The 19,173-nt window shown below is 39.8% G+C and overlaps 1 long non-coding RNA gene across 1 annotated transcript in view; it reads left to right on the forward strand.

The window, feature by feature from the left end:
* Positions 1-7,297, forward strand: part of LOC120304601 — a 36,828-nt gene extending 29,531 nt beyond the window's left edge. Inside the window, exons 2-3 of the long non-coding RNA XR_005555766.1 lie at positions 6,299-6,404; positions 6,639-7,297. This is a non-coding gene — a long non-coding RNA (uncharacterized LOC120304601). The remainder of the gene's footprint in view (positions 1-6,298; positions 6,405-6,638) is intronic.
* The last annotated feature ends 11,876 nt before the right edge of the window (positions 7,298-19,173 follow it).

A 19,173-nucleotide genomic window follows, 5' to 3' on the forward strand; every position in this document is an offset into this window, starting at 1 on the left:
TTAAATACACAAAACAGTAACTGCTGTACCAAAAGGCAAAACATTATTTTTCAGACCTTTAAGCCTTTTAAATTACCCATTTGCAATTTCTAGAAAAGACAAATGGGCTGAAGGCATTTTAAAACATGACTTTATCCAACTTCTTGGCCTGCTAAAAAGTATTGCTAGCTCTGGTGCTCACGGTACAAAGTCTGATTCTAGGATTTTGGAATCGCAAGACCCCCAGTGAGAAATAATAATTACTGAGAGGTAGAAAGTGGCAACAAACATGCCGTCTGATTTTGATTTTTAGAGGACAGCGAATAGCAGGAAGACTGCCGAGCTGCCAGTGCTTAACAGCTGGCTAGAGTCCATCTCCACTTAACAGACTTCTTTCTCATCAGCATGCTAAATAAAAGATTGTAACTTGGGGATGCTGAACAGAAAGGAGCTTTTTTCAACCTCTGTGGCTCAACAGAATGTTCACAAATGGGGGGGGGAGACACTTTTTTGTAACATCTGTTTACTGGGCCGGCCAGCTGTTGAGGCAGACTTTGTTCTGCATTGAAAGAGAGAGAAAGAAACAAAACAAAAGAAACTCAGACCCATCATTGTCTTTCCACACATTTGTTTACTTTATTAATTACCCCAGAGCCATTATACATCTGATATTAAAATAGATTTTGATGCTTTTGGGAGAAAAAATGAACAGTTTATTTCAGTGTTGCTAACGTACAGAGATACTTGATGGGCAGGGGATAGAAAAGGAAGGGAACACATTGCAAGCTAATAAAGTACAGAAATCCAGAAAGCAAATCCATGTGAAAACCAAAGTGCTTCCATTTGATGCGCTTTGTTTTAATGGTTTCAGGTAATAACTTTGTGAAGAACAGTTCCTTCATCAATATCCTTTATTCCCCTGAAGGAAGCTGACATAGGAAATGGAAATATGCAAAACAGATTCATCCCTATTTACTTATTTATTATTAATAAGCCAAACCTATAGTATATCTTGAGTTGACCATGCTCTCATTGCACGGGCTGCATAACGATGCAAATAAATTATATATATATATTTAAATTAAAGAAGGCTCAAAGAATTGTTGCATGGGCATTTTTTCCAGATTTCTCCTGGCTTGTGCCGAGAGCTGCTTTTTCCTAGAAACAACCTTCCTATGTTAAACATTAAGCAGAGAGGTCTGTATGTAGTTAACTTTACTTCCCCCTATAAACTTTGAAAGTAAATAATTTCTAATGGCAAGCTCAAACTTAATTCATATATAGCATATAGTTGCCAATGTATTTATTTTTTTGCATTTTCCCCCAGTTTCTACCACTTGCACTGACATCCATCATTATGAAATGCTTTGAGAAGCTGATAAAGGACATTATTGTATCTAGCTTCCCGCCAGCATTTGACTCGCTTCAGTTTGCTTACCGACCAAATCGCTCTGCAGAGATGCTATTTCTTCTGTTCTTCATCTGAGCTTGGAGTACTTAGAGGAAAGAAATACTCATGTGTGTTTGTTGTTTGTCGACTTCAGTTCAGCATTTAACACATTCATTCCCCAGCATCTAGTAGACAAACTGGGCCCTTTAGGCTTAAACACTCCTTTGTGTAACTGGATTCTTGATTTTCTTACGAACAGGCCCTAGTACGTGCGAGCTGATACAAATATTTCTAATACCATTTTCTTGAGCACAGGTTCTCCTAAGGACTGCATCCTAAGTCTGCTGCTGTTCACCCTGTTGACCCATGACTGTTGTGCTAGGTTTGCCACCAACCATATTATGAAGTTTGCGGATGATACAACAGTAGTGGGCCTTTATTCAAGATGACAATGAGGGTGCTTACTGCAAGGAGATTAAGGGTTTGGTGAACTGATGTAAGGGGAACAGCCTAGTTTTAAACAATGGAAAAAACAAAGAGATCATTGTGAATTTCAGAAAAGGCAGGTACAGCCACACTTCTCTGTGCATTAATGATTCACCTGTGGAGATGGTTACCAGCATCAAATTCCTGGGTGTACAGTTAACAAGTAGGCTGGCTTGGTCACTCAGTAGCGAGACACTGGTGAAGCGAGCACAGCAATGGCTACATTTTTTGTGTTGCATGAGAAAAGCACATCTTCCTTCCCCTGTCCTTACCACTTTCTACAGAGGGACAATTGAGAGCATCCTGTCATACAGCATCATAATCTGGTTTGGAAGCATCACTACTTCAGACAGGAAGGTGGTGCAGAGTGTGATGAGGATGGCTGAAAAGATTATTGGCAGTTCTCTCCCTTCCATCCAAGACATAGCATATAAGTGTTGCTTGAACAGGGTCAGCAAGATTGTCTGGGACACTACACATCCTCTTCACGACCTGTTTTCTTTGTTACCTTCTGGGAGGAGGCTTTGTGATATCCGAAGCAGAACATCCAGATTCAGTCATAGTTTTGTTCCATACAGTATTAACCTTATGAACTCTAAAGCTTCCTCCTTCTGTTATGTATTTAAAATGGACAGTGATTAATATTTATATGTTACTTATATGTAAGGGTGTATGTCTATACATATGTTGTATATAGTATGTGATAGAATCAAAATCACGTGAAGTATTAATACCACTTTACAATGCCTTGGTAAGGCCACACTTGGTCACCACAATGTAAAAAAGTGGTTCAGACTCTAGAAAGAGTACAGAGAAGAGCAACAAAGATGATTAGGGGACTGGAGGCTAAAGCATATAAGGAACGGTTGCTGGAATTGGGTATGTCTAGTTTAATGAAGAAAAGGACGAGGGGAGAAATGATAGCTGTGTTCCAATATCTCAGGGGCTGCCACAAAGAAGAGGGAGTCAAGCTATTCTCCAAAGCGCCTGAAGGCAGGACAAGAAGCAACGGATGGAAACTAATCAAGGAGAGAAGCAGCCTAGAACTAAGGAGAAACTTCTTGACAGTTAGAACAATTAACCAATGGAACAACCTGCCTCCAGAAGCGATGAATGCTCCAACACTGGAAGTTTTTAAGAAGAGACTGGACAGCCATTTGTCCGAAATGGTGTAGGGTTTCCTGCCTGAGCAGGGGGTTGGACTAGATGACCTCCAAGGTCCCTTCCAACTTGATGATGATGATGATGATGTATGTGTACACTTTGAGAGCAAGCAACTAAATTTTGTTTTTAACATGTACCATTGTGCCCACAGAAAAAAATGACAATAAAGGTTATCTGTCTGTCCGTCCATCCATCCATCCATCCATCCATCCATCCATCCATCCATCCATCTATCTATCTATCTATCTATCTATCTATCTATCTATCTATCTATCACACCTGTTTCATCTTTCATACTCTATAGCAGGGTTTCCCAACCTAACAACTTCCAAGTATTCTGGATTCCCAGAATCCTCATCAATGGCTAATCTGGCTGTGAAATTCTGGGATTTAAAATACACACTTGGAAATGACTAAGGTTGAAAACACAGGAACTAGCAAGTATTACAATCATGACAGACTCTGCCTCTGTTCTCTCTGGAGATATTGCAACCTCTCCATATGTTTCTTTATTTCATATTATTCCAGCTTGGGAGGTGCCCAAACGGGGTGTGAGAGGAGGGGCAGAGTAATAAGCCTGGAGCAGTCAGACTCACCCCCATCCCTGCTGTAATGCCCTGTCTAATGGGTATTTTCTCTGGTGTTTGGTGATACATTGAAAGTGTATGCCAGCAAACCTAGACGAGAAAACCAACAATTTTGCCAAGAACAGCTGAGACACCCACAAATTGGGAGAATGTGATTGGGTAATGAACAGATGCAACAGAGGCAGGATAGGAACTGACACAGGAACAACAAATGTTATGATGTATTGTTTTGTTGTAGTAGAAAGCTGGAGATATAGCACTAACTCAATCATAATCTATTCTATCACCCTCGCCATGAAGAAAAGCACATTTTCATTAGAAAACAATCTTGTTAATAATTAAGGTTGGAAACATTCCACAGCTTATTTCCAAACTGTAGCAGGATTGTGTCTTCGTCAGTTTATAAAGTGAGTACATTCCATAGGATTACTCATCGGGCACAGTGGGAAAGAGAAGAGGGGTGGGGAAAAAGAAAGCAAGAAGAAAACTCTTACTGTCAAGTCATAGGCTCAGCTTTTAATTACAAATTATAAATATTTGATGGCTCTGTGCTCTCCCCCTTTTCTCATTCCTATTTTCTGCCTAATTAAGAATTGTAGAGAATTTCAAAGTTTGCACTAACGTTGTGATATCATGTCTAATAAAGACACGACACACATGTATATCTAAATATATCGATATGTGAAATGTTATCTATGCTCTATGGGATGTTTAAAATATTAATAATTAACAAACATTATATAAATAGTTTACAAGTATATGAACAAAAATAAACAAAGCAGATCACATCAGTTATGATGGTTTTGGTTTTGTTTAATGGTAATTTTAATAACAATATTTGATATGCCATATCGTGCCACCTGATTGGCTGGATTTACTTTCTCCATGTCTAAAAAGCAATGTTGTCAAGTTTTGTCTGGAACACATAAGTGGCATGAGTATCATTCATATTCAGGGGTGTCTGCAGGATATAAAAAAAGGATGTTGGCCGTGAGAATACAGTTGAATCCTTGTCTATTTTTATCTTCAAAACATGATTCAGAATGACAACAATCACAATAACACACATTAAAATGAACACGACATCAACTAATCCAAAACTTAAGCCACCCACAATAAAGAAAAAAAGTAAAACATTCTCTATCATGCTTTTTGTCCTAGCTTCAGGTGCTATGGAGATTAAATCGACACCCTCTTCCTTGTGACAGCCCTTCAAGTATGGGAAGACAGCTATCTTATTTCCCATAAGCCATTTCTTCGTTAGGCCCAGTGATGGGATTCAGCCTGTTCGCACCACTTCGGCAGAACCGGTAGCTAATTTTTTGTTGCCCAGGCCCAGAATGGACCTCCAGAGGCATCCACACAGAAAACTGGTTGTTCACATATTTGAATCCCACCACTAGTTAGGCCCAACAAACAGTTTCCTTAGCCATTCATCATACAATTTAGCTTCCAGACCCCTTATCATCTTTGTGCTCTTCTCTGCACTCTTTCTAGGGCCTCAGCATTTGTAACATTTGTTTATATATTTTAATTGCAATATTGTAAACCACAATGAGTCTGCAGTGTGGCAATCTATAATAATAGTAAATAAATCAGTACATTTAATAAGCATTAAACGTGAGATGGATAGCTGTACTTAAGCACTGAGAAATAGGATTTCCAAAACCAAAAATACTTCCTGTATGTTTGCATAGGTTGTGCTTTCTTGTTTGCTTGCTTGCTTCTTCTAACTTCCTATCTCCAAATATGCTGAATTTTAAATAACAGTGTGTGCTCTTCCTTTCAAATTGCTGAAAATGAATTTCTTACTTTGGGACTTATTTTGGGACAGGTGGTTCTTGTGGCTGATCAGGACGATTAACTTGTAGCTGGACTGTCAAACGTGGATCTTTCTCCAATTTCTGCCAGGAGTGAAAGAAGGAAAATAGGCCCTGTAAAAGAGACAGTATAATAGTAACAGATATTTTATTCAGAAGGAAATACTTGCAATTATGGTTGTTGCTTCTGGATATTGTACATCTGTTCATCTTTATAAGTAAGAAATTAATACTTCCTCCATACCAACTTCTAGCGTGGAATGGGACCATCTGAGTCCTGCGGTGGTCCCATGTTTATCTCAGACAAAGGCATTCCAAACTGGCTCATAGCCAGGATATCCTGTCATGAGCTCAGCAGCTCCTCCTACAGATCTGTTACCATGGGATTGCTGACTAGCTAAACTACATTACCCATAAGCCATCTCTTAAGGAGACAGCACTTAACCCAATAAATGCCAAACATTCTAACATACAGATCTACATGCTTTAATCAGGGTTACATGATCCAGAACAATGGATGGAAACTAAACAAGGAGAGAAGCTACCTAGAACTAAGGACAGATTTCTTAACGGTGAGAAAAATCAACTAGTGGAATGGCTTACCTTCAGAAATTGTGTATGCCCCAACACTGAAGCTTTCAAGAAAAGACTGGATAGCCATTTGTTTGAAATTGTATAGGGTCTCCTGCTTGAGCAGGGGATTGGACTAGATGACCTCCAAGGTCCCTTCCAACTCTGTTATTCTGTGTTCTAAATATTACCTAATTACCTGCATTTGGTTACTTTTGCACATCATCAAACATTTCTGTTAATGATTATCAAACTTCATAAAGTGATCATGAATAAACTTTATGCTTTGTTTCTTCAACCAGATCTAGATATGTCCATATGTCAAACCAGATCAAACATATGTCCATAAAAGTATTCCTTCAATTTTGGAAGAAAGTTGGTGCCAAGTCTAGATGTATGGCAAATGGGGTAAGACAGCAAAACCCAAATTTGTAATTGTTCTTATGTGGTTTGTGAGATATGAAACCTACTGTAAACATTTGCTTTTTCTCCTCCAGACTCTGCTTAATTGCTGTCTTAATTGTCTTCAGTGTTGCAATATAGTACTTTGTTGATAGTGGTGCCGGGTTTGAGAAAATCAATGTGAATAATACTATGCCAACACTCTAAACATGAGTTTTTTATTGATTTATTTTTTTACAGGTGAAGCTTGTGATGACCTTCTTTCATCTGATACTTCTTTTCTGGATCATAACGATGAGTCTTATTTCATTGGTCATCATGATGCTGTGGAGAAATTCCTCATCTTCATTCCTGCAGTGTGACAATTGTTTGCAAATTTCAACTTTTGAACCTTTCATCTCTGCCTGAGCATGGATTGGAACACATCTTACACAAAGAAAATCAACAATGTGATCCACACACTTCTGTGAGATTCTAGGCCTGGCAGCAATTTTCCTTTGAGTGAACCACCAATTGTCCTTAATCAGTTGATCAACCTTTCTCATGTGAAACTTATTGTTTGCTGTCACGGCTTCTTGATCACACAAACCAACACTTCCTGGTTCACCATCTTTGCCATTTTTTTTATCCCAGCAATGCACACCACTTAATCACACAGCCACCATCACAAACAACCTGCATTCAGAGACGACTTCAGCAGTCAAAAATTCAGTTATGATGCCTTGTTAGAGCACACTGATGAGTATTTACTACAGACTTCCAGTTCACAAACACTTTTCTCCTACCAAGTGAAGTGGAAGAACAGGTGTTAAAGAAAATGCCAGAGCTTCTAGTGCAGTGGTTCTCAACCTTCCTAATGCTGCGACCCCGCAACCGGTCATAAGTCAAGGACTACCTGTATTTCCCTGCCTGTGAGCACTGCGCATGCGTGGTGCCGCCCCCTGCGCCAGCCGAGGTGTAGCTGGCAAGCGGCAGAGATGGCGCAGGCCGACTACTGGCTGGGCCACCAGCTGGCCCAGCCCAAGGCAGGTAAGGCACCAGCCGGGCCCCACGAGCACCAGCAACCCTCCCTGCACCTGCCGCTGCCCCGCTAGCCTTACCTTGGCCACTGCCCGTTCGGGGCGGCGGCAGGCAGGCCCAGGTGCTCCTGGGTGGCCACGGCAAGCGGCAGCGATGGTGCAGGCCAACCACCGGCTGGGCCACCAGCTGGCCCAGCCCAAGGTAGGTAAGGCACCTGCCAGGCCCCACGCGTGCCAGCAACCCTCCCTGCACTTGCTGGCCTCCCACCTCCCACCCCTGGCCTTCTTTTACTTACTTTTAGTAGTTGCTCAGCAGGGAGGGAAGCTTTTCAGAAAGTTCGCCTTGCAGCACCGTTTGCAGACTGGGGCTTTTGGTGGGCTCAGCAGAGCAGAGACAGCCTGGACAATTCCTATTGGCTTTTGAAAGCCAATAGAATTAGACTCTATTCAACAGAGTCTATTCTATTGGCTTTCAAAAGCCAATAGATTCTATTGGCTTTCGAACGCCAATAGAATAGAGTCTCTTGAATAGAGTCTATTCTATTGGCTTTCAAAAGCCAATAGAAGAAAAGGGAGTAGCACAGCTAAAGAAAAGGGGAAAAAATGGCGGACAGCCTTGTTTGGCGACTCCCGTGAAATGGTCGTTCGACCCCAAATGGGGTCGCGACCCACAGGTTGAGAACCGCTGTTTTAGTGCATTGGTACTGGCCATCTCTTGGCAACTTGTAATATTGGAGGCATTACTTTTCATTCATGCCTTATAGTTAGCAACAGCTAACCTTGTTAACTTTATTAGTACAGTAAGAACACGTCCAGAAACATCATCAATTTGGCAGTCTATCTCTGTGACTGAGAACTAGTTTGGTGCAGTGGTTAAGGCACCTGGGAAGAAACTAGGAGGCCGTGACCTCTACTCACGCTTTAGGCACAAAGCCAGCTGGGTGTCCTTAGGCCAGTCACTTTTTCTCAGCCCTAGGAAGGAGCCAATGGCAAACTATTTCTGAAATCTTGCAAAAAAACCCAAAACGTACAGGGAGTTCACGCAATCAGCAGGAGTCCACGCTGACTCTAAGACACCTGCACACACACACCTCTGTGACTTGGCCTCCTTAACCATCCAAAATGTATGTACAAACCTGTACTTCTTTACAAGCCCACCAAAACGTGGAAAAAAGTACCCTTTTCCCTTTTGCACTTCCAGCAGAGTGGTGAGTAACCACTATACATTTTTGCGAGTCTAGCTGGTGGCAAATGCCATCTATAAAGCATCTTATAAAGATTTTCCTTATAAGTCGTCGCCAATGTGATTTTATTGTTACACTCCCAAATTTGCTGCCATTGGTCCAAATTTATAGCGTGTCCCAAATCTATTGCCCAGGTAACCATTGTTTCTTTGACTTGTTCCTCATATAATTTATATTCTAACATATATTTATATATATTTTTAATTTGTTTTTTCTCTGAACCTGGTAATGTTTTGTCAAGCCCTGTGTCTTGTCTATTAATTCCCCACTCTTTCTTATCTTTCACATATTGTGCTTGTACCTGAAGGTAGGACCACCATCCCAAAACTATTCCCTGTTGTCTCAGCTCTTGTCTTTGCTTTAGATGGCCTTCCTCTGACAGGATATCTTTATATGTAATAACCTTGTCTGTATAAGTTGGAGTATGTAACTGCTTCTAATGGTGAAAGCTTAGGGTTTGGAAATGGATAACAGAAATGACGGGTCAAAAAATCCAATATAAACCAGAGATGCTACTACTAGGAATATTAGAAAAAAAATATAAACAAAGATGATATATATTTAATTATAGATGTGATAATAGCAGCAAGAATTTTGTTTGCCCAAAATTGGAAAGTAACTGAAGTGCCTAGCGGACATGCGCTAATAAGAAAAATTTTGTATTGCGCAGAATTGGATAAGATGACTAAAGAATTAAAAAAAACAGGAGGAAACAGAATACTACCTAATTTGGAATAAATTTTATAAATGGAGGGAAAGAAGAAGGAAGTAGATAGAAGGGCTATAAATAGAGGAAGATTATCAGAAATGTATAGCTCCATATAAATATATAATATTTATTCTTTTATGTACAGTATGGAATGATTAGACAAAGATGTATGTCAAGGATGATACACTACGTTCATTGTTTTTAAATTTCTTTTTTCTTTTTGTACTTAATAAAATAAAAAAACAAAAAAATATATGTACAAAATAAGAATTATATATTATTTTTCTAGCAAAAGTTCTTTCCCTATGTACCGTACCCATGTACAGACTTTTTCTTTGGTTAATGCTGAGCAGAATGAATGCAAATTGCTGTACTTCTAAGAGAAACAGTGAAACTGTAGGCCAGAGGTAGCCAACCTTGGCCCTTTTATGACTCGTGGACTTCAACTCCCAGAATTCCTGAGTCAGCCATGCTGAGGGGAAAGGGAGAGGTTTCCAAGCTGAGCCATGCTGGCTCAGGAATTCTGGGGGTTGAAGTCCACGAGTCATAAAAGGGCCATGGTTGCCTACCCCTGCTGTAGGCCAAAAATATACATTAAGAGAAAACAGTTACAATATAGTGCTCTTATTTGGACCAATCAAAAATAATACTTTCTTTCGTGCGCATGTTATATCAAAAAAAGAAGAGACAAGAGGAAATTTTGAAAGCCTTGTTAGAAAAGGGGAAAGAAGTCCCACCCATTGTGTGGGTTCGCTTTCTATTTACATTTCTGAGAGGCTCCTTGAGAAAAGTGATGCCATTTTTTGGGTACATATCTACCCTTTGCTACCATGTCTGGTAAAGCAGCCACTTCAATTATACATGAAAATTGCAAGCCACAAAAGCAGCTCATTATATATATGGAGAGGGTTATTATTATTACGTTGGCTTGGCTTTGGAAGAAACAATTTGTGCATTACAGTCATTGAAATATCTTAATTTGGAATGAGGGAAGAAAAAGCCAGAATGATTCTGCTGATTTATGGCATAAATGTACATATATTTTGGATTTCCTTCGACAATGCAGCGAGAACTTCCAGATGCTTGAAAGGACGAGGCAGTGATTAACTCTCCCTCCTGATGGTTCTTTACCAGGCAGTTTTCAGATGGTGTTTTCAGCTGAATTTTGGATTTGAGGATGCTTACAACATGTACAGTATTTGCTATTCACCCATCAATCTAGCCTACAAGCACTCCTGGCCTCTGCATTGCTATTATCTAGGCAAATGTGACATTGCCAGTGTAATGGTGACATCCAGTGAGATAAATGGGATAAATCAGGAAGGATACCCTGCTACTAATATAGTAATTTCTCATTCATTCCTCACTGACACAATATATCATCAGTGTTAAGTAGTAAATCATGTAGGAGGGAGTAGTCCATTTCCATACTCTTTGATGATTCAAGGTAAAATGATGAATGGCTTTTCTCTGGCTAGGATTAAAGCTTCTGCTTTACTTTTTCAATTTGCCAGTTATGCTACAAAAACTACCTTAGATGCCCTCTGGGATGTCTTTGCCAAAAGAAGGATAGTTCTATTAATTGTCCTGGACTTCTTCATGGTTTCATATGTAGTCCTCGTCTTACAACCACTGTTGGAACCAAAATTTCCATTGTTGAGCAAGGCAGTCGTTGTGTCCAATTTTATGATCTTTTTGCCATGGTTGTTAAGTGAATCATTGCAGTTGTTAAGTGAATGATGCAGTCATAAAGCATATCTGGATTTCCACATTGGCTTTGCTTATCAGAAGCTGGCTGGGAAGGTTGATCATATGATCCCAGGATATTGCAACTGTCTTAAATACATACTTGTTGCCAAGTGTCCAAATCTGATCATGTGTGAGTGGTTGTAAGTACAAGGATCGGGGTGCAAGTTATTTTTTTTTCCCAGTGCTTTTGTAACTTTGAACAGTCGCTAAACAAATGGTTGAAAATCAAGGCGTACCTGTAGTATGTTAGTTATGGCAGCCTTGTAGGGAATTCCAGTTGGCTTTGGATTTTTTTTCTTACTTGGATAGCCTTTTTCACAAGATGGTGCTGAAGACTTTAGCTTGACTCCTAGAACTTGTGCTTTAGTTTCTGCCCGTTTGATTGTCACTGCATGGTTAATATATAACATATACCAGGGGTCCTCAAAGTTGGCCCTTTTATGATTTGTGGACTTCAACTCCCAGAATTCCTTAGCCAGCATTGCTGGCTGAGGAATTCTGGGAGCTGAAGTCCACAAGTCATAAAAGGGCCAACTTTGAAGACCCCTGACATACACAATACATGAAACAACTGATGAAGGATGGATATGTAGACAGCTTTTAATCAAAAATTGTTGCATGGATGCCTAGCCACAGTCATGGGTGATGGCTGATGAATTGGAGCTCAGACCAAACATAAGGCAGGGTTCTGATGCAGTTGGTGACTCTCCAGGCTAGGTGAATCTTTGCTAAACAGAACAATATCTGTGTTCAAGATCTAGGTTTGTAGTTTCTCCCTGATTCATCTTCGTAGATGGGAGCTCTTTTCTCAACTTCTCAACTGTCTTCTTACCTGATCAGAAATAATTTAATTTTCATGACTGATGCTTTGCTAATCTCATATTTATATTAGGGCAATAAATTGTACTGTATATAAACAGTGGATTCAACTCCCTTAAAAATAGATCAGAAACTTTGCACAAACTAAAATGTGCTGAGCTGATGGGAAAGGAAAAAAAATATCACCAAGGTAAGTAACAGGTAAGTAACATTTCATAGTTTTGTGCCATAAGTCCTAAAATTTACTGTTCTGAAACTTGGGACGTAAACATCTTAACTATTGTAAAGTTTACAATTTTATGAAGTTAGTGCTGCTATGATTTTTTTATTTATTTATTTGACCAGTATGGCTCCTACTGCTTTTAATGTTACAAAGATTTCAGCATTAGAAACCAGAATGATTTTCCATATTCTTTGGCCATACCATCCTTAGTGGCTGAACAATGGAAAGACCACCCAGCAGAAGTACAAAACAATACTGTCATGCATGACTATTGAAAAACAACAATAAATATTCTGTTGAAAGGTGAGCTCCCTAAATTTTGTCCATAACCCAAGAGAACATGCTTACTGAGGAGTAAGTCTAATTGGACTCTGTGGGACTTAAACTCTGAGTGTCAGGAAACGGAGAAATTATGCTGCTAAGGAAAGGGGAAACAGCTATTTTTCAAGGAAAAGTATGGGAAAGCAATTTGTGTTTAAGCAGGAACCACACTGTGGTTGAGAATAGTAGAGAAGGGGAGATTTGATCTCCAATAAAAAATAACTGTAAAAAATTATGGAAGCCAGTTTTCTCTGCTCCCCTTTACATCATGAGCCACAGTTATGGCCTAACTTTGAAAAGAAAAAAAAACAAAGGAAATACTGTTTTCTAACTCTGATCAGAACAAATGATTTAATAAATCATTCAATAAAGGATTGAATAAACTACCCATCATGCCAAAGTGTAAATTACATGGTAAGGAAGATGGAAAGGTGTAATTTGAAAAAACAGCTGAGAAGGAAAGCTTTGTGGTACAGTAGTTGAGAACTGAAACCTCTATCTTCACTTTACACTTAACTGCTTAACTAATATCTCTGCTGAAACTGCTCTTTAGTGCTTGCTAAAGAAAAAAGTGTGGGAGGGGGAACCTGGTGGATTCTTCTCAATTTCGCAGCACCTTTCTTGATTTATTACTAGAATGTAGAATTGTGTTTCTCTGCCTAGTTTATAGGATGAGAGCTTTTAGTCTTACTCCGTGCTGCACATTTATAAATAAACGGATGCATAGTGCCTAGCAGCCAACATAGGATTCTGCTGGCACTGGATTAAAAAGCACAGAATTTGGGGTATAACCATTTTATGAGATGCCGCTTGCTTTGATCCATCAACTGCATTATTCCTCAGCCAGAAATCCAGCACAGAGTTTTGAAGTTCTGGTGTGTACCCTGAAAAACAGCCAAGTGATTAATTATACATGAACCGGAGTTGAGGTTGGCTGCCATCTTATAATTTACATTGCACAAGAGTTAATTTAATTTGCTATGAATATAGGACTCAGTGCCATGTAGGGGCCGAAGCCGAGCAGGATGTTCTTGTCCAGGTCTTTTATTAAGCTATTAATCAATTACAGTACAAAGGGGAAACTCTATTTTTTCCACTTGTCCTCTCAAATAGATTATAATATCCACCTTGATTTGAAAAACAAAAATTGATTCGGGCTTCTTTGCATAGGGCTACCTTATCACATGCTTTCAGGGTCCATACCAAGCTATGGATAGTCCTTGACTTACAACCATTCATTTAGCGATCATTTGGAATCACAATGGCACTGAAAAAAATGACTTATGACCGTTTTTCACACAATCGTGGCCGCATCCCTATAGTCATGTGTTCAAAATCCAGTCGCTTGGCAACTGACTTCATATTTACGACTCATGTGTCAGTGTCCTGAAGTCATGTGATCACCTTGTGCGGCCTTCTGACAAGCAAAGTCAATGGGGAAGTCAGATTCACTTAACAACATGCCACTGACTTAATAACTGCAGTGATTCACTTAACAACTACAGCAAGAAAGGTCATAAAATGGGACAAAATTCACTTAAACCAATATCTTGCTTGGCAACAGAAATTCCGGGCCCAATTTTGGTCATAAATTGAGGACTACCATTTGGGGTCGAACGACCATTTCACGCGGGTCGTCAAACAAGGCTGTTCTCCATTTTTTCCCCCTTTTCTTTAGCTGTGCTACTCCCTCTTATTCTATTGGCTTTTGAAAGCCAATAGAATAGACTCTATTCAAGAGACTATTCTATTGGGGTTCGAAAGCCAATAGAATCTATTGGCTTTCGAAAGCCAATAGAATCTATTGGCTTTCGAAAGCCAATAGAATAGACTTTCTTGAATAGAGTCTAATTCTATTGGCTTTCAAAAGCCAATAGGAATTGTCCAGGCTGTCTCTGCCCTGCTGAGCCCGCCAAAAGCCCCAGTCTGCAAACGGTGCTGCAAGGCGAACTTTCTGAAAAACTGAGCAACTACTAAAAGTAAGTAAAAGAGGGCCAGGGGTGGGAGGTGGGAGGCCGGCAGGCGCAGGGAGGGTTGCTGGCGTGCGTGGGGCCCGGCGGGTGCCTTACCTGCCTTGGGCTGGGCCAGCTGGTGGCCCAGCCAGTGGTCGGCCTGCGCCATCTCTGCCGCTTGCCAGCTATGCCTTGGCTGGCGCAGGGGGCGGCAGCACGCATGTGCGGCGCTCCTGAGCAGAGAAATACAGGTAGTCCTCGACTTACGACTGGTTGCAGGGTTGCAGCATTAGGAAGGTTGAGAACCACTGCTGTAGTGCTTTCTTACAGCTTCCCCTCCCTCCCCCCAGGCCTCTACGGAAATGCCATTTCTGTCCTGGGTCTCCCTCCTCAAAGCCATAACTGTACCTTGCACTTGCACTTCCCCAATGTGATGGCTTCCAAAAACACTTCAGACCCCACTATTCTCTAATCCAGGGCTAGGCAACCTTGGCTCTTTTATGACTCCTGGACTTCAACTCCCAGAATTCCTGAGCCAGCATGGCTGACTCAGGAATTCTGGGAGTTAAAGTCCACGAGTTATAAAAGAGCCAAGGTTGCCTAGCCCTGCAATGTTAAAATCCAGACATTTCTATTAAGGCTGTCCTACTAAATAAGAAAATGTAGGTAACAATGAAAAAAAAATTATTTTTTCACCTGCTCCATACTGCTTTGCATCTTATCATTAGATTGGAAGCCTGGAAACAGAGTCCGTGTTGTTTTAAGCTCTGGGCCAGGCCTAGAATTGTGTAAGTGCTTTAATAATTGTGGTGATGATGATACACAAATGGGCAGCCAATCTGTTTACTCTAACTTAGATTGGCAGATGTGATTCTGGATATCACAAATGTTAGGATCCAATAAAGAAGCATTCGCATACTGTATGTAATGTATGATAGCGATTTAGCAAAGCTGCTCATTAAACATTTGTTGCTAAAAAAAAGAGACCGCGGTTTGCCTTTTGAACTCTAATTGGCTTGCATCATACAGAAAACTTGGCAAAACAGAGGAAATTAATCTCTATCTGGCAGGGAAATTATTGAGGAAGATACAACGTTTCTCTGTAATCTTTATATGTGTGAAATGGACTAATGCTTTTCATAAATTGCTTTACCCAAGGAATTAATATAATATGCAGATATGCTAAGAAATAACAGATTCTTTCCTGTTATAATAAATAAGGCTTATCTGGTTGGATGGGGTCTCTTTTCTGCATATAAAATTATTGAGGACATTATTTTGTTGCATTTATCGGATGAAATATTGAATGCATAGGAAGAAACAAGAAAATAGTGCATTTTTGTAGAGGTAGTCCTTGGCTCACGATGTCGCTTAGCGACCATTCAAAGTTACGACTGACCTCTCCAGGGATAACCGTATTCAAAGTTCCAATAGCACACACACACCATCATCATGTGATCAGCTTGCACAATTTTAATCTTGGTAAATATGGTATCTGAATATTTTTTCCAAGAACTTCATGGCTGCCTTACCGAATGCTATAGATTGTGGCCTATTTCTTGAATGTTTGTTCCTTTACTTTTGTTGAACTGAAAAGACAGAAGCTATATGCTATTTAAATATATTCATTATAAATTCTAAGACTGGTTATTGTATTTGTTGCCATTGGTCTGGTCTTATTTACTTGGTCTTCTTTCCTGTTACTATAGCCCAGGGGTAGGCAACCTCGGCTCTTTTATGGACTTCAACTCCCAGAATTCCTGAGTCAGCTATGCTGAGGGGAAAGGGAGAGGTTTCCAAGCTGAGCCATGCTGACTCAGGAATTCTGGGAGTTGAAGTCCATGAGTCATAAAAGAGCCGAGGTTGCCTACTCCTGCTATAGCCTATACCAAAAGTTCCAGTCAGATCTGAGGAGTCTGTTTCCTGACTTGTTCTCTCAAAGAGAGATTAAAAAAGAGTTGGCCAATTGATGAACCTACTGTTCTGTTTCACTGAAAGATTCCATTCCATATTAGGAAGTGGATATTGGAAGAATTGGCACAATTGAATGAATCTGGCATTATTGAGTGTGTTACTGAGCCAACTGTATAGATTTCTCTAATTGTCCCTGAACAAGTAATAAAATGTGACTGTGTGTCAACATATAGCAGCCAAACAGTCCCACTGAGCAGACCCACATGTCACATCCACCGTGGATAGTGTCATTTTAGATTTAAAGTGATGTAAAGTGATGATACTATCAAGTCCCTGCAATCACGTTATGAGCGGGTGACTTGAAAAATCCCATTCTTATCTTTGGCAGCACAAGTAAGGAATGAGACTGTCACTTGGAAGCTGTCCATCAATGATTCCCTCCAAAAAATTACACATACATAGTCAAAAATGTGGATCTGATTAGTCTACACTGGCATTGTTCTACTGTGTCTCCAAAGATGTGATGCTGGCTGATATGGGAGATTGCTGCTATTCCTGATATATCATATATCATGATATACCATATATCAAAATTTGCCATACTTACCAAACCTTAGCAGCAGTTCAGTAGAAGCAACCATAACTGAAAATGGTCAGAAAAACAACAGGGCGCTTTCGCTGTATTAAAATTATCCCTAACCATTAATGCTTATTTTGATCCTAGCAAGACACAGTGATCCTTGTAGATGCCAGTTCTGTTGAGTTGGAAGCTCTCCTTATATAGCTAGACAAGTTTGCTTGTATCTACATCACTGCACATTCAACTAAGGCTTTTTCCTCAACTGATATAAATATATTCTCAGACAGAAGAAGAATTATGTGAATTTCCACGCTTTCTTCTCTACAATCATTGGCTTCATTTCATATTTGTGAAGCTGCAGGCATGCAACAACAGAGTGCAGAATACTAACAGCAGTCCTGCTGACCTCTCCATTCTTTTTCAAGAACACAAAGATGTCTGGTTTTTGCAAGAGTTATAGATTATAGTGCTTCCTTCACTCTGGACCTATATGATTGACTTGACTAATAGAAGCCCACAAGATATTGTGAAGATTAATAGCTACTAGTACCTGAGTAGTGCGGTGGCCTAGAGGTGAAGATGCTCGCCTCCCACTTGGAAGGTTAAGAGTTCAAACCTAGGCAGTGATGGGTGTTTCTTCATCAGGGTACAAAGAGAAAATATCTTCTGCGAACTCCACATAGGCATCAAGAAGGGCATCCAGCCAGTAAACACTTGGCTCCATTCAGTTGCCCCAACTCCACCCTGATAAAAAAAATGGATTACAGGGTTGTAAAAAGAAAAAAAAATAACTACTAGTATCTCTCTCTTATTATTACCACCACATGTGCAAATGCTATCCCACCAAGATTATTTTCATGATTCTATGGAAGATGTCAAATCAAATATTCCACAGTGCCCAATTTCCAAATACTGGGGTTTGGGGCACTATACAATTACTTCACATAGATCTCAAACTAATGGGTAGTTGAGCAATTTAATGTGCACATTGAAAACATATTTGCAAATAGACAAAGTAACAAGAGCCACGATTCCTGAAAGAGTGGGAGGCAAAAGCATAGCGGAAAGCCACACCAAAGCCTCCACCAAATCAGAAAGGTGCCATCTTGCTTAAGCTCAACTGCTGCACAGCCTTGGCCAAATCTAATTTCCTTCAAGATGAATTGTACGATCTAGTTTCTCCTGAAGACAGACAAGGAACAATGTAATTAGAAGTGCTGGAAGGCAGATGGTATGGACGGTAGCTGTAAATAGTTTGAAAGAGAGAACATGCTGATGGAGGAATACAGTAAATTGTTATAGGCAAATTTTGCAAGGGCAGCATATTAATCTGCTTGTTCTTGAGAAATACAAGCAGTCAAATATTGTTTGAATAAAATGACTGAGTAATAATCTCTGTCTTTCCATTTGATTCTGGATGATAAGAGGGTGACAAATGGATCTGAATGTTAAGTAGAAGAGGGTCTTCCAAAATGTAAATTGAGGGCTACAATCCAAATCACTTCACTGTCTAAGCTCCTATATAAAGATGTGGTCTACAAAGGACAGATGGTAGAATCCTGCATAGAATAAAATTAACCATCTTGATAAACAAGTCCACTTCCACCCAAATGGTTGTGTAACCTTGAATGTCAGGAAGATTGCAAATAACATCCAGGGAAACATCCATAGTCTAAGAGAGAAGGGGAGTGGCTGGAGGAAACTTGCTTGTTGAGCAGTGATAGCCTTAGCCGAGTCACAGATAACACATACTCCTTGACATTTGCCCACTTGGACACCGGAACTCTCTAAGCAAAAGATGTGTATTTTGACCACTCTCCTAAGAACAGCAGCCTTATTGTCATGGCAAAGTTGCAATATTTCTTCCCTAAGGGGAAAAAAAAGAATGAATAAATGATCACCATTAAATATTTGTCCAGAATCTATTTGTAGCTTTCCGAGAAGTCATCCGATATGTGGATGCTTGGGTTGTAAGTGAGGGGGTCAGCTACCTGTGGGCAGTGGTGGGATTCAAATAATTTAACAATTGGTTCTCTGTCTTAATGACTGTTTTAAGTATAAAAAAATGATATACCAAAAGGTAGTTTATTATTTCATGCATTTAAATAAGAACAATAAAAAGGTACACAAAACTAGATTATAAGAAAGTTTTAAAATATTAATGAAAAATATTAAATAATACCTGACAAAAAACAATAAAACTGTTAAGATATTTCCATATTATTTCTTGATTGGCATCCTCACT

The sequence above is a fragment of the Crotalus tigris genome, unplaced genomic scaffold, assembly GCF_016545835.1.
Source record: "Crotalus tigris isolate CLP2741 ecotype Arizona unplaced genomic scaffold, ASM1654583v1 scf7180000017641.3106099, whole genome shotgun sequence".
NCBI classification, from domain to species: Eukaryota; Metazoa; Chordata; class Lepidosauria; order Squamata; family Viperidae; genus Crotalus; species Crotalus tigris.